The sequence below is a fragment of the Nothobranchius furzeri genome, chromosome 2 (assembly GCF_043380555.1).
Source record: "Nothobranchius furzeri strain GRZ-AD chromosome 2, NfurGRZ-RIMD1, whole genome shotgun sequence".
Taxonomy (NCBI): Eukaryota; Metazoa; Chordata; class Actinopteri; order Cyprinodontiformes; family Nothobranchiidae; genus Nothobranchius; species Nothobranchius furzeri.
The window spans coordinates 81,979,208-81,992,770 of NC_091742.1; the positions used below are offsets into that span (position 1 = coordinate 81,979,208).

General features: G+C 40.7%; 1 protein-coding gene and 24 non-coding genes across 27 annotated transcripts in view; 24 read left to right on the forward strand and 1 right to left on the reverse strand.

The window, feature by feature from the left end:
* Window positions 1-13,563, reverse strand: part of m1ap (meiosis 1 associated protein) — a 175,017-nt gene that overhangs the window by 84,979 nt on the left and 76,475 nt on the right. The window lies entirely within an intron of this gene.
* Window positions 206-277, forward strand: trnaa-ugc (transfer RNA alanine (anticodon UGC)). The gene has a single exon. It is a non-coding gene; the product is annotated as a tRNA-Ala (tRNA).
* On the forward strand, window positions 725-796 carry trnaa-ugc (transfer RNA alanine (anticodon UGC)). Its single transcript has one exon. It is a non-coding gene; the product is annotated as a tRNA-Ala (tRNA).
* trnaa-cgc (transfer RNA alanine (anticodon CGC)) lies at window positions 1,242-1,313 on the forward strand. Its single transcript has one exon. It is a non-coding gene; the product is annotated as a tRNA-Ala (tRNA).
* On the forward strand, window positions 1,765-1,836 carry trnaa-ugc (transfer RNA alanine (anticodon UGC)). The gene has a single exon. It is a non-coding gene; the product is annotated as a tRNA-Ala (tRNA).
* trnaa-ugc (transfer RNA alanine (anticodon UGC)) lies at window positions 2,281-2,352 on the forward strand. Its single transcript has one exon. It is a non-coding gene; the product is annotated as a tRNA-Ala (tRNA).
* On the forward strand, window positions 3,321-3,392 carry trnaa-ugc (transfer RNA alanine (anticodon UGC)). The gene has a single exon. It is a non-coding gene; the product is annotated as a tRNA-Ala (tRNA).
* On the forward strand, window positions 3,844-3,915 carry trnaa-ugc (transfer RNA alanine (anticodon UGC)). The gene has a single exon. It is a non-coding gene; the product is annotated as a tRNA-Ala (tRNA).
* On the forward strand, window positions 4,361-4,432 carry trnaa-cgc (transfer RNA alanine (anticodon CGC)). The gene has a single exon. It is a non-coding gene; the product is annotated as a tRNA-Ala (tRNA).
* On the forward strand, window positions 4,884-4,955 carry trnaa-cgc (transfer RNA alanine (anticodon CGC)). Its single transcript has one exon. It is a non-coding gene; the product is annotated as a tRNA-Ala (tRNA).
* Window positions 5,400-5,471, forward strand: trnaa-ugc (transfer RNA alanine (anticodon UGC)). The gene has a single exon. It is a non-coding gene; the product is annotated as a tRNA-Ala (tRNA).
* On the forward strand, window positions 6,440-6,511 carry trnaa-cgc (transfer RNA alanine (anticodon CGC)). Its single transcript has one exon. It is a non-coding gene; the product is annotated as a tRNA-Ala (tRNA).
* On the forward strand, window positions 6,963-7,034 carry trnaa-cgc (transfer RNA alanine (anticodon CGC)). The gene has a single exon. It is a non-coding gene; the product is annotated as a tRNA-Ala (tRNA).
* Window positions 7,479-7,550, forward strand: trnaa-ugc (transfer RNA alanine (anticodon UGC)). Its single transcript has one exon. It is a non-coding gene; the product is annotated as a tRNA-Ala (tRNA).
* On the forward strand, window positions 7,998-8,069 carry trnaa-ugc (transfer RNA alanine (anticodon UGC)). Its single transcript has one exon. It is a non-coding gene; the product is annotated as a tRNA-Ala (tRNA).
* On the forward strand, window positions 8,515-8,586 carry trnaa-cgc (transfer RNA alanine (anticodon CGC)). Its single transcript has one exon. It is a non-coding gene; the product is annotated as a tRNA-Ala (tRNA).
* Window positions 9,038-9,109, forward strand: trnaa-cgc (transfer RNA alanine (anticodon CGC)). Its single transcript has one exon. It is a non-coding gene; the product is annotated as a tRNA-Ala (tRNA).
* trnaa-ugc (transfer RNA alanine (anticodon UGC)) lies at window positions 9,529-9,600 on the forward strand. The gene has a single exon. It is a non-coding gene; the product is annotated as a tRNA-Ala (tRNA).
* On the forward strand, window positions 10,051-10,122 carry trnaa-ugc (transfer RNA alanine (anticodon UGC)). The gene has a single exon. It is a non-coding gene; the product is annotated as a tRNA-Ala (tRNA).
* trnaa-cgc (transfer RNA alanine (anticodon CGC)) lies at window positions 10,569-10,640 on the forward strand. Its single transcript has one exon. It is a non-coding gene; the product is annotated as a tRNA-Ala (tRNA).
* trnaa-cgc (transfer RNA alanine (anticodon CGC)) lies at window positions 11,092-11,163 on the forward strand. The gene has a single exon. It is a non-coding gene; the product is annotated as a tRNA-Ala (tRNA).
* On the forward strand, window positions 11,608-11,679 carry trnaa-cgc (transfer RNA alanine (anticodon CGC)). Its single transcript has one exon. It is a non-coding gene; the product is annotated as a tRNA-Ala (tRNA).
* Window positions 12,130-12,201, forward strand: trnaa-ugc (transfer RNA alanine (anticodon UGC)). Its single transcript has one exon. It is a non-coding gene; the product is annotated as a tRNA-Ala (tRNA).
* trnaa-ugc (transfer RNA alanine (anticodon UGC)) lies at window positions 12,648-12,719 on the forward strand. Its single transcript has one exon. It is a non-coding gene; the product is annotated as a tRNA-Ala (tRNA).
* On the forward strand, window positions 13,171-13,242 carry trnaa-ugc (transfer RNA alanine (anticodon UGC)). Its single transcript has one exon. It is a non-coding gene; the product is annotated as a tRNA-Ala (tRNA).

Consider the following 13,563-nt stretch of genomic DNA (forward strand, 5'->3'; position numbering starts at 1 on the left):
GGGGATGCACTATCCTAATGGTGTGACATTGCAATAACAGACTTTTTCCAAATAGTTTATAGAAGCTCATAGTTTCTAAAAACCAAAATCGGAGGGAAAATGGGATCATTAAAGTGATTCTTAGCGTACTGTGATGTGGTGGAATTGGGCAGTGCTAGGTGAAATAGACTATTCCTTTACGTAGTTTGATCCCCTTAAGGAAAAAGGGGATGTAGCTCAGTGGTAGAGCGCATGCTTTGCATGTATGAGGTCCTGGGTTCAACCCCCAGCATCTCCATTCAAATTAACTCTTTGGGGAATAGCTTTACAGTTGATTAATCTGTGATGAGCTACACTGAATAGACAAGATCCTTGCATCTAATTATCATCAGTGCTCCACTCTCCGGACACTAATCTACACCTTCTTTAGGTATATTTTGCTAGCAGAAAGTGAGTGAAATAGAGACTCCACCCAGGAGATGACTCACCCTTTAAATCACTAGCAATGTATTTCAAGAGTAAGGTGGCAGGTGTGGGGATGCACTATCCTAATGGTCCTTAGTGCGACATTGCAATAACAGACTTTTTCAAATAGTTCAAGGAAGCTCATAGTTTCTAAAAACCAAAATCGGAGGGAAAATGGGATCATTAAAGTGATTCTTAGCATACTGTGATGTGGTGGAATTGGGCACTGCTAGGTTGAATAACAGAATATTCATTTACGTAGTTTGATATCCAGGGAAAAGGGGATGTAGCTCAGTGGTAGAGCGCATGCTTCGCATGTATGAGGTCCTGGGTTCAACCCCCAGCATCTCCAATTGATTTCAATTCTTCAGGAAATTGCTTTACAGTTGATTAACCTGTGATGAGCTACACTGAATAGACAAGATCATTGCATCTACTTATCGGCAGTGCTCCTGTCTCTCCCGTTACCAATCTACACCTGCTTTAGGTATATTTTGCTAGCAGAAAGTGAGTGAAATAGAGACTCCACCCAGGAGGTGACTCACCTTTTAAATCACTAGCAATGTATTTCAAGAGTAAGGTGGCAGGTGTGGGGGTGCACTATCCTAATGGTGTGACATTGCAATAACAGACGTTTTCAAATAGTTCATAGGAGCTCATAGTTTCTAAAAACCAAAATCGGAGGGAAAATGGGATCATTAAAGTGATTCTTAGCGTACTGTGATGTGGTGGAATTGGGCAGTGCTAGGTTGAATAACAGAATATTCCTTTACGTAGTTTGATTTCCTTATGGAAAAGGGGATGTAGCTCAGTGGTAGAGCGCATGCTTCGCATGTATGAGGTCCTGGGTTCAATCCCCAGCATCTCCATTCAATCTCAACACTTCAGGAAATATCTTTACAGTTGATTAACCTGTGATGAGGTAAACAGAATAGACAAGATCCTTGCATCTAATTATCATCAGTGCTCCTCTCTCCCAATACTAATCTACACCTTCTTTAGGTATATTTTGCTAGCTGAAAGTGAATGAAATAGAGACTCCACCCAGGAGATAACTCACCCTTTAAATCACTAGCAATGTATTTCAAGAGTAAGGTGGCAGGTGTGGGGATGCACTATCCTAATGGTCCTTAGTGCGACATTGCAATAACAGACTTTTTCAAATAGTTCATAGAAGCTCATAGTTTCTAAAAACCAAAATCGGAGGGAAAATGGGATCATTAAAGTGATTCTTAGCATTCTGTGATGTGGTGGAATTGGGCACTGCTAGGTTAAATAACAGAATATTCCTTTACGTAGTTTGATATCCTTATGGAAAAAGGGGATGTAGCTCAGTGGTAGAGCGCATGCTTTGCATGTATGAGGTCCTGGGTTCAATCCCCAGCATCTCCAATTGATATCAATTCTTCAGGAAATTTCTTTACAGTTGATTAAGCTGTGATGAGCTACACTGAATAGACAAGATCCTTGCATCTACTTATCGGCAGTGCTCCTGTCTCTCCCGTTACCAATCTACACCTGCTTTAGGTATATTTTGCTAGCAGAAAGTGAGTGAAATAGAGACTCCACCCAGGAGGTGACTCACCTTTTAAATCACTAGCAATGTATTTCAAGAGTAAGGTGGCAGGTGTGGGGATGCACTATCCTAATGGTGTGACATTGCAATAACAGACTTTTTCCAAATAGTTTATAGAAGCTCATAGTTTCTAAAAACCAAAATCGGAGGGAAAATGGGATCATTAAAGTGATTCTTAGCGTACTGTGATGTGGTGGAATTGGGCAGTGCTAGGTGAAATAGACTATTCCTTTACATAGTTTGACCTCCTTAAGGAAAAAGGGGATGTAGCTCAGTGGTAGCGCGTATGCTTTGCATGTATGAGGTCCTGGGTTCAATCCCCAGCATCTCCATTCAAATTAACTCTTTGGGGAATAGCTTTACAGTTGATTAATCTGTGATGAGCTACACTGAATAGACAAGATCCTTGCATCTAATTATCATCAGTGCTCCACTCTCCGGACACTAATCTACACCTCCTTTAGGTATATTTTGCTAGCAGAAAGTGAGTGAAATAGAGACTCCACCCAGGAGATGACTCACCCTTTAAATCACTAGCAATGTATTTCAAGAGTAAGGTGGCAGGTGTGGGGATGCACTATCCTAATGGTCCTTAGTGCGACATTGCAATAACAGACTTTTTCAAATAGTTCAAGGAAGCTCATAGTTTCTAAAAACCAAAATCGGAGGGAAAATGGGATCATTAAAGTGATTCTTAGCATACTGTGATGTGGTGGAATTGGGCACTGCTAGGTTGAATAACAGAATATTCCTTTACGTAGTTTGATTTCCTTAAGGGAAAAGGGGATGTAGCTCAGTGGTAAAGCGCATGCTTTGCATGTATGAGGTCATGGGTTCAATCCTCAGCATCTCAAATTGATTTCAATTCTTCAGGAAATTGCTTTACAGTTGATTAACCTGTGATGAGCTACACTGAATAGACAAGATCATTGCATCTACTTATCGGCAGTGCTCCTGTCTCTCCCGTTACCAATCTACACCTGCTTTAGGTATATTTTGCTAGCAGAAAGTGAGTGAAATAGAGACTCCTCCCAGGAGGCGACTCACCTTTTAAATCACTAGCAATGTATTTCAAGAGTAAGGTGGCAGGTGTGGGGGTGCACTATCCTAATGGTGTGACATTGCAATAACAGACTTTTTCAAATAGTTCATAGGAGCTCATAGTTTCTAAAAACCAAAATCGGAGGGAAAATGGGATCATTAAAGTGATTCTTAGCGTACTGCGATGTGGTGGAATTGGGCAGTGCTAGGTTGAATAACAGAATATTCCTTTACGTAGTTTGACTTCCTTAAGGGAAAAGGGGATGTAGCTCAGTGGTAGAGCGCATGCTTCGCATGTATGAGGTCCTGGGTTCAATCCCCAGCATCTCCATTCAATCTCAAAACTTCAGGAAATAGCTTTACAGTTGATTAATCTGTGATGAGCTACACTGAATAGACAAGATCCTTGCATCTAATTATCATCAGTGCTCCACTCTCCGGACACTAATCTACACCTTCTTTAGGTATATTTTGCTAGCAGAAAGTGAGTGAAATAGAGACTCCACCCAGGAGATGACTCACCCTTTAAATCACTAGCAATGTATTTCAAGAGTAAGGTGGCAGGTGTGGGGATGCACTATCCTAATGGTCCTTAGTGTGTTATTGCAATAACAGACTTTTTCAAATATTTCATAGAAGCTCATAGTTTCTAAAAACCAAAATCGGAGGGAAAATGGGATCATTAAAGTGATTCTCAGCATACTGTGATGTGGTGGAATTGGGCACTGCTAGGTTAAATAACAGAATATTCCTTTACGTAGTTTGATATCCTTATGGAAAAAGGGGATGTAGCTCAGTGGTAGAGCGCATGCTTTGCATGTATGAGGTCCAGGGTTCAATCCCCAGCATCTCCAATTGATCTCAATTCTTCAGGAAATTGCTTTACAGTTTATTAAGCTGTGATGAGCTACACTGAATAGACAAGATCCTTGCATCTACTTATCGGCAGTGCTCCTGTCTCTCCCGTTACCAATCTACACCTGCTTTAGGTATATTTTGCTAGCAGAAAGTGAGTGAAATAGAGACTCCACCCAGGAGGTGACTCACCTTTTAAATCACTAGCAATGTATTTCAAGAGTAAGGTGGCAGGTGTGGGGGTGCACTATCCTAATGGTGTGACATTGCAATAACAGACTTTTTCAAATAGTTCATAGGAGCTCATAGTTTCTAAAAACCAAAATCGGAGGGAAAATGGGATCATTAAAGTGATTCTTAGCGTACTGTGATGTGGTGGAATTGGGCAGTGCTAGGTTGAATAACAGAATATTCCTTTACGTAGTTTGATTTCCTTATGGAAAAGGGGATGTAGCTCAGTGGTAGAGCGCATGCTTCGCATGTATGAGGTCCTGGGTTCAATCCCCAGCATCTCCATTCAATCTCAACACTTCAGGAAATATCTTTACAGTTGATTAACCTGTGATGAGGTAAACAGAATAGACAAGATCCTTGCATCTAATTATCATCAGTGCTCCTCTCTCCCAATACTAATCTACACCTTCTTTAGGTATATTTTGCAAGCTGAAAGTGAATGAAATAGAGACTCCACCCAGGAGATAACTCACCCTTTAAATCACTAGCAATGTATTTCAAGAGTAAGGTGGCAGGTGTGGGGATGCACTATCCTAATGGTCCTTAGTGCGACATTGCAATAACAGACTTTTTCAAATAGTTCATAGAAGCTCATAGTTTCTAAAAACCAAAATCGGAGGGAAAATGGGATCATTAAAGTGATTCTTAGCATACTGTGATGTGGTGGAATTGGGCACTGCTAGGTTAAATAACAGAATATTCCTTTACGTAGTTTGATATCCTTATGGAAAAAGGGGATGTAGCTCAGTGGTAGAGCGCATGCTTTGCATGTATGAGGTCTTGGGTTCAATCCCCAGCATCTCCAATTGATATCAATTCTTCAGGAAATTTCTTTACAGTTGATTAAGCTGTGATGAGCTACACTGAATAGACAAGATCCTTGCATCTACTTATCGGCAGTGCTCCTGTCTCTCCCATTACCAATCTACACCTGCTTTAGGTATATTTTGCTAGCAGAAAGTGAGTGAAATAGAGACTCCACCCAGGAGGTGACTCACCTTTTAAATCACTAGCAATGTATTTCAAGAGTAAGGTGGCAGGTGTGGGGATGCACTATCCTAATGGTGTGACATTGCAATAACAGACTTTTTCCAAATAGTTTATAGAAGCTCATAGTTTCTAAAAACCAAAATCGGAGGGAAAATGGGATCATTAAAGTGATTCTTAGCGTACTGTGATGTGGTGGAATTGGGCAGTGCTAGGTGAAATAGACTATTCATTTACGTAGTTTGACTTCCTTAAGGAAAAAGGGGATGTAGCTCAGTGGTAGAGCGTATGCTTTGCATGTATGAGGTCCTGGGTTCAATCCCCAGCATCTCCATTCAAATTAGCTCTTTGGGGAATAGCTTTACAGTTGATTAATCTGTGATGAGCTACACTGAATAGACAAGATCCTTGCATCTAATTATGTTCAGTGCTCCACTCTCCGGACACTAATCTACACCTCCTTTAGGTATATTTTGCTAGCAGAAAGTGAGTGAAATAGAGACTCCACCCAGGAGATGACTCACCCTTTAAATCACTAGCAATGTATTTCAAGAGTAAGGTGGCATGTGTGGGGATGCACTATCCTAATGGTCCTTAGTGCGACATTGCAATAACAGACTTTTTCAAATAGTTCAAGGAAGCTCATAGTTTCTAAAAACCAAAATCGGTGGGAAAATGGGATCATTAAAGTGATTCTTAGCATACTGTGATGTGGTGGAATTGGGCACTGCTAGGTTGAATAACAGAATATTCCTTTACGTAGTTTGATTTCCTTAAGGGAAAAGGGGATGTAGCTCAGTGGTAGAGCGCATGCTTCGCATGTATGAGGTCATGGGTACAATCCCCAGCATCTCAAATTGATTTCAATTCTTCAGGAAATTGCTTTACAGTTGATTAACCTGTGATGAGCTACACTGAATAGACAAGATCATTGCATCTACTTATCGGCAGTGCTCCTGTCTCTCCCGTTACCAATCTACACCTGCTTTAGGTATATTTTGCTAGCAGAAAGTGAGTGAAATAGAGACTCCACCCAGGAGGCGACTCACCTTTTAAATCACTAGCAATGTATTTCAAGAGTAAGGTGGCAGGTGTGGGGGTGCACTATCCTAATGGTGTGACATTGCAATAACAGACTTTTTCAAATAGTTCATAGGAGCTCATAGTTTCTAAAAACCAAAATCAGAGGGAAAATGGGATCATTAAAGTGATTCTTAGCGTACTGCGATGTGGTGGAATTGGGCAGTGCTAGGTTGAATAACAGAATATTCCTTTACGTAGTTTGATTTCCTTAAAGGAAAAGGGGATGTAGCTCAGTGGTAGAGCGCATGCTTTGCATGTATGAGGTCCTGGGTTCAATCCCCAGCATCTCCATTCAATCTCAAAACTTCAGGAAATAGCTTTACAGTTGATTAACCTGTGATGAGGTAAACAGAATAGACAAGATCCTTGCATCTAATTATCATCAGTGCTCCTCTCTCCCAATACTAATCTACACCTTCTTTAGGTATATTTTGCTAGCTGAAAGTGAATGAAATAGAGACTCCACCCAGGAGATAACTCACCCTTTAAATCACTAGCAATGTATTTCAAGAGTAAGGTGGCAGGTGTGGGGATGCACTATCCTAATGGTCCTTAGTGTGTTATTGCAATAACAGACTTTTTCAAATAGTTCATAGAAGCTCATAGTTTCTAAAAACCAAAATCGGAGGGAAAATGGGATCATTAAAGTGATTCTCAGCATACTGTGATGTGGTGGAATTGGGCACTGCTAGGTTAAATAACAGAATATTCCTTTACGTAGTTTGATATCCTTATGGAAAAAGGGGATGTAGCTCAGTGGTAGAGCGCATGCTTTGCATGTATGAGGTCCAGGGTTCAATCCCCAGCATCTCCAATTGATCTCAATTCTTCAGGAAATTGCTTTACAGTTTATTAAGCTGTGATGAGCTACACTGAATAGACAAGATCCTTGCATCTACTTATCGGCAGTGCTCCTGTCTCTCCCGTTACCAATCTACACCTGCTTTAGGTATATTTTGCTAGCAGAAAGTGAGTGAAATAGAGACTCCACCCAGGAGGTGACTCACCTTTTAAATCACTAGCAATGTATTTCAAGAGTAAGGTGGCAGGTGTGGGGATGCACTATCCTAATGGTGTGACATTGCAATAACAGACTTTTTCCAAATAGTTTATAGAAGCTCATAGTTTCTAAAAACCAAAATCGGAGGGAAAATGGGATCATTAAAGTGATTCTTAGCGTACTGTGATGTGGTGGAATTGGGCAGTGCTAGGTGAAATAGACTATTCCTTTACGTAGTTTGATTTCCTTAAGGAAAAAGGGGATGTAGCTCAGTGGTAGAGCGCATGCTTTGCATGTATGAGGTCCTGGGTTCAACCCCCAGCATCTCCATTCAAATTAACTCTTTGGGGAATAGCTTTACAGTTGATTAATCTGTGATGAGCTACACTGAATAGACAAGATCCTTGCATCTAATTATCATCAGTGCTCCACTCTCCGGACACTAATCTACACCTTCTTTAGGTATATTTTGCTAGCAGAAAGTGAGTGAAATAGAGACTCCACCCAGGAGATGACTCACCCTTTAAATCACTAGCAATGTATTTCAAGAGTAAGGTGGCAGGTGTGGGGATGCACTATCCTAATGGTCCTTAGTGCGACATTGCAATAACAGACTTTTTCAAATAGTTCAAGGAAGCTCATAGTTTCTAAAAACCAAAATCGGAGGGAAAATGGGATCATTAAAGTGATTCTTAGCATACTGTGATGTGGTGGAATTGGGCACTGCTAGGTTGAATAACAGAATATTCATTTACGTAGTTTGATATCCAGGGAAAAGGGGATGTAGCTCAGTGGTAGAGCGCATGCTTCGCATGTATGAGGTCCTGGGTTCAACCCCCAGCATCTCCAATTGATTTCAATTCTTCAGGAAATTGCTTTACAGTTGATTAACCTGTGATGAGCTACACTGAATAGACAAGATCATTGCATCTACTTATCGGCAGTGCTCCTGTCTCTCCCGTTACCAATCTACACCTGCTTTAGGTATATTTTGCTAGCAGAAAGTGAGTGAAATAGAGACTCCACCCAGGAGGTGACTCACCTTTTAAATCACTAGCAATGTATTTCAAGAGTAAGGTGGCAGGTGTGGGGGTGCACTATCCTAATGGTGTGACATTGCAATAACAGACGTTTTCAAATAGTTCATAGGAGCTCATAGTTTCTAAAAACCAAAATCGGAGGGAAAATGGGATCATTAAAGTGATTCTTAGCGTACTGTGATGTGGTGGAATTGGGCAGTGCTAGGTTGAATAACAGAATATTCCTTTACGTAGTTTGATTTCCTTATGGAAAAGGGGATGTAGCTCAGTGGTAGAGCGCATGCTTCGCATGTATGAGGTCCTGGGTTCAATCCCCAGCATCTCCATTCAATCTCAACACTTCAGGAAATATCTTTACAGTTGATTAACCTGTGATGAGGTAAACAGAATAGACAAGATCCTTGCATCTAATTATCATCAGTGCTCCTCTCTCCCAATACTAATCTACACCTTCTTTAGGTATATTTTGCTAGCTGAAAGTGAATGAAATAGAGACTCCACCCAGGAGATAACTCACCCTTTAAATCACTAGCAATGTATTTCAAGAGTAAGGTGGCAGGTGTGGGGATGCACTATCCTAATGGTCCTTAGTGCGACATTGCAATAACAGACTTTTTCAAATAGTTCATAGAAGCTCATAGTTTCTAAAAACCAAAATCGGAGGGAAAATGGGATCATTAAAGTGATTCTTAGCATACTGTGATGTGGTGGAATTGGGCACTGCTAGGTTAAATAACAGAATATTCCTTTACGTAGTTTGATATCCTTATGGAAAAAGGGGATGTAGCTCAGTGGTAGAGCGCATGCTTTGCATGTATGAGGTCCTGGGTTCAATCCCCAGCATCTCCAATTGATATCAATTCTTCAGGAAATTTCTTTACAGTTGATTAAGCTGTGATGAGCTACACTGAATAGACAAGATCCTTGCATCTCCCGTTACCAATCTACACCTGCTTTAGGTATATTTTGCTAGCAGAAAGTGAGTGAAATAGAGACTCCACCCAGGAGGTGACTCACCTTTTAAATCACTAGCAATGTATTTCAAGAGTAAGGTGGCAGGTGTGGGGATGCACTATCCTAATGGTGTGACATTGCAATAACAGACTTTTTCCAAATAGTTTATAGAAGCTCATAGTTTCTAAAAACCAAAATCGGAGGGAAAATGGGATCATTAAAGTGATTCTTAGCGTACTGTGATGTGGTGGAATTGGGCAGTGCTAGGTGAAATAGACTATTCCTTTACATAGTTTGACCTCCTTAAGGAAAAAGGGGATGTAGCTCAGTGGTAGCGCGTATGCTTTGCATGTATGAGGTCCTGGGTTCAATCCCCAGCATCTCCATTCAAATTAACTCTTTGGGGAATAGCTTTACAGTTGATTAATCTGTGATGAGCTACACTGAATAGACAAGATCCTTGCATCTAATTATCATCAGTGCTCCACTCTCCGGACACTAATCTACACCTCCTTTAGGTATATTTTGCTAGCAGAAAGTGAGTGAAATAGAGACTCCACCCAGGAGATGACTCACCCTTTAAATCACTAGCAATGTATTTCAAGAGTAAGGTGGCAGGTGTGGGGATGCACTATCCTAATGGTCCTTAGTGCGACATTGCAATAACAGACTTTTTCAAATAGTTCAAGGAAGCTCATAGTTTCTAAAAACCAAAATCGGAGGGAAAATGGGATCATTAAAGTGATTCTTAGCATACTGTGATGTGGTGGAATTGGGCACTGCTAGGTTGAATAACAGAATATTCCTTTACGTAGTTTGATTTCCTTAAGGGAAAAGGGGATGTAGCTCAGTGGTAGAGCGCATGCTTCGCATGTATAAGGTCATGGGTTCAATCCCCAGCATCTCAAATTGATTTCAATTCTTCAGGAAATTGCTTTACAGTTGATTAACGTGTGATGAGCTACACTGAATAGACAAGATCATTGCATCTACTTATCGGCAGTGCTCCTGTCTCTCCCGTTACCAATCTACACCTGCTTTAGGTATATTTTGCTAGCAGAAAGTGAGTGAAATAGAGACTCCTCCCAGGAGGCGACTCACCTTTTAAATCACTAGCAATGTATTTCAAGAGTAAGGTGGCAGGTGTGGGGGTGCACTATCCTAATGGTGTGACATTGCAATAACAGACTTTTTCAAATAGTTCATAGGAGCTCATAGTTTCTAAAAACCAAAATCGGAGGGAAAATGGGATCATTAAAGTGATTCTTAGCGTACTGCGATGTGGTGGAATTGGGCAGTGCTAGGTTGAATAACAGAATATTCCTTTACGTAGTTTGACTTCCTTAAGGGAAAAGGGGATGTAGCTCAGTGGTAGAGCGCATGCTTCGCATGTATGAGGTCCTGGGTTCAATCCCCAGCATCTCCATTTAATCTCAAAACTTCAGGAAATAGCTTTACAGTTGATTAACCTGTGATGAGGTAAACAGAATAGACAAGATCCTTGCATCTAATTATCATCAGTGCTCCTCTCTCCCAATACTAATCTACACCTTCTTTAGGTATATTTTGCTAGCTGAAAGTGAATGAAATAGAGACTCCACCCAGGAGATAACTCACCCTTTAAATCACTAGCAATGTATTTCAAGAGTAAGGTGGCAGGTGTGGGGATGCACTATCCTAATGGTCCTTAGTGTGTTATTGCAATAACAGACTTTTTCAAATAGTTCATAGAAGCTCATAGTTTCTAAAAACCAAAATCGGAGGGAAAATGGGATCATTAAAGTGATTCTCAGCATACTGTGATGTGGTGGAATTGGGCACTGCTAGGTTAAATAACAGAATATTCCTTTACGTAGTTTGATATCCTTATGGAAAAAGGGGATGTAGCTCAGTGGTAGAGCGCATGCTTTGCATGTATGAGGTCCAGGGTTCAATCCCCAGCATCTCCAATTGATCTCAATTCTTCAGGAAATTGCTTTACAGTTTATTAAGCTGTGATGAGCTACACTGAATAGACAAGATCCTTGCATCTACTTATCGGCAGTGCTCCTGTCTCTCCCGTTACCAATCTACACCTGCTTTAGGTATATTTTGCTAGCAGAAAGTGAGTGAAATAGAGACTCCACCCAGGAGGTGACTCACCTTTTAAATCACTAGCAATGTATTTCAAGAGTAAGGTGGCAGGTGTGGGGATGCACTATCCTAATGGTGTGACATTGCAATAACAGACTTTTTCCAAATAGTTTATAGAAGCTCATAGTTTCTAAAAACCAAAATCGGAGGGAAAATGGGATCATTAAAGTGATTCTTAGCGTACTGTGATGTGGTGGAATTGGGCAGTGCTAGGTGAAATAGACTATTCCTTTACGTAGTTTGATTTCCTTAAGGAAAAAGGGGATGTAGCTCAGTGGTAGAGAGCATGCTTTGCATGTATGAGGTCCTGGGTTCAATCCCCAGCATCTCCATTCAAATTAACTCTTTGGGGAATAGCTTTACAGTTGATTAATCTGTGATGAGCTACACTGAATAGACAAGATCCTTGCATCTAATTATCATCAGTGCTCCACTCTCCGGACACTAATCTACACCTTCTTTAGGTATATTTTGCTAGCTGAAAGTGAGTGAAATAGAGACTCCACCCAGGAGATGACTCACCCTTTAAATCACTAGCAATGTATTTCAAGAGTAAGGTGGCAGGTGTGGGGATGCACTATCCTAATGGTCCTTAGTGCGACATTGCAATAACAGACTTTTTCAAATAGTTCAAGGAAGCTCATAGTTTCTAAAAACCAAAATCGGAGGGAAAATGGGATCATTAAAGTGATTCTTAGCATACTGTGATGTGGTGGAATTGGGCACTGCTAGGTTGAATAACAGAATATTCCTTTACGTAGTTTGATTTCCTTAAGGGAAAAGGGGATGTAGCTCAGTGGTAGAGCGCATGCTTCGCATGTATGAGGTCCTGGGTTCAATCCCCAGCATCTCCAATTGATTTCAATTCTTCAGGAAATTGCTTTACAGTTGATTAACCTGTGATGAGCTACACTGAATAGACAAGATCATTGCATCTACTTATCGGCAGTGCTCCTGTCTCTCCCGTTACCAATCTACACCTGCTTTAGGTATATTTTGCTAGCAGAAAGTGAGTGAAATAGAGACTCCACCCAGGAGGTGACTCACCTTTTAAATCACTAGCAATGTATTTCAAGAGTAAGGTGGCAGGTGTGGGGGTGCACTATCCTAATGGTGTGACATTGCAATAACAGACTTTTTCAAATAGTTCATAGGAGCTCATAGTTTCTAAAAACCAAAATCGGAGGGAAAATGGGATCATTAAAGTGATTCTTAGCGTACTGTGATGTGGTGGAATTGGGCAGTGCTAGGTTGAATAACAGAATATTCCTTTACGTAGTTTGATTTCCTTAAGGGAAAAGGGGATGTAGCTCAGTGGTAGAGCGCATGCTTTGCATGTATGAGGTCCTGGGTTCAATCCCCAGCATCTCCATTTAATCTTAACACTTCAGGAAATATCTTTACAGTTGATTAACCTGTGATGAGGTAAACAGAATAGACAAGATCCTTGCATCTAATTATCATCAGTGCTCCTCTCTCCCAATACTAATCTACACCTTCTTTAGGTATATTTTGCTAGCTGAAAGTGAATGAAATAGAGACTCCACCCAGGAGATAACTCACCCTTTAAATCACTAGCAATGTATTTCAAGAGTAAGGTGGCAGGTGTGGGGATGCACTATCCTAATGGTCCTTAGTGCGACATTGCAATAACAGACTTTTTCAAATAGTTCATAGAAGCTCATAGTTTCTAAAAACCAAAATCGGAGGTAAAATGGGATCATTAAAGTGATTCTTAGCATACTGTGATGTGGTGGAATTGGGCACTGCTAGGTTAAATAACAGAATATTCCTTTACGTAGTTTGATATCCTTATGGAAAAAGGGGATGTAGCTCAGTGGTAGAGTGCATGCTTTGCATGTATGAGGTCCTGGGTTCAATCCCCAGCATCTCCAATTGATCTCAATTCTTCAGGAAATTGCTTTACAGTTGATTAAGCTGTGATGAGCTACACTGAATAGACAAGATCCTTGCATCTACTTATCAGCAGTAATCCTGTCTCTCCCGTTACCAATCTACACCTGCTTAAGGTATATTTTGCTATCAGAAAGTGAGTGAAATAGAGACTCCACCCAGGAGGTGACTCACCTTTTAAATCACTAGCAATGTATTTCAAGAGTAAGGTGGCAGGTGTGGGGGTGCACTATCCTAATGGTGTGACATTGCAATAACAGACTTTTTCAAATAGTTCATAGAAGCTCATAGTTTCTAAAAAC